Below are 517 nucleotides of genomic sequence, written 5' to 3'. Positions count from 1 at the left end.
GTTATTGTGTAATTCATTCTTTTGAGTAAAAAAATCCATCTGGATTAAGCACTTTAAAAAGGAAAAGTAAAACTAGCCTCTTTGTGAGGATTCTTGGGAAACTAAAAATAACAGCTGGAGAAAAGCTATCTTCATAATGTGAAGGTGATTAAATCTTACATATTATACAGTTATTGTGTAATTCATACTTTAGAGTAAAAAATCCATTTGGATCGTGCACATTGATAAAGGAAAAGTAAACTAATCTCATTGTGAGGATTCTTGGGTAACTTAAGATAACAGCTGGAGAAAAGCAAGTTTTCCACTGCTTTGTGTGTTAAAAAAGGTTTAAATATATGTTAAGCTTTTATCCATTAGCCATATATATATATATATATATATATATATATATATATATATATATATATATATATATATATAGCGAAAAGTACTAGAACAATTTAAAACCAATCCAATGGACAAAGGTTTTAACAACATTAGAAAGCATTCCCCAGAAATTATTTTGATGATTGTCATA

Source organism: Mya arenaria, chromosome 1 (genome assembly GCF_026914265.1).
Source record: "Mya arenaria isolate MELC-2E11 chromosome 1, ASM2691426v1".
Taxonomy (NCBI): domain Eukaryota; kingdom Metazoa; phylum Mollusca; class Bivalvia; order Myida; family Myidae; genus Mya; species Mya arenaria.
Note: the sequence above shows the minus strand (reverse complement) of the source record.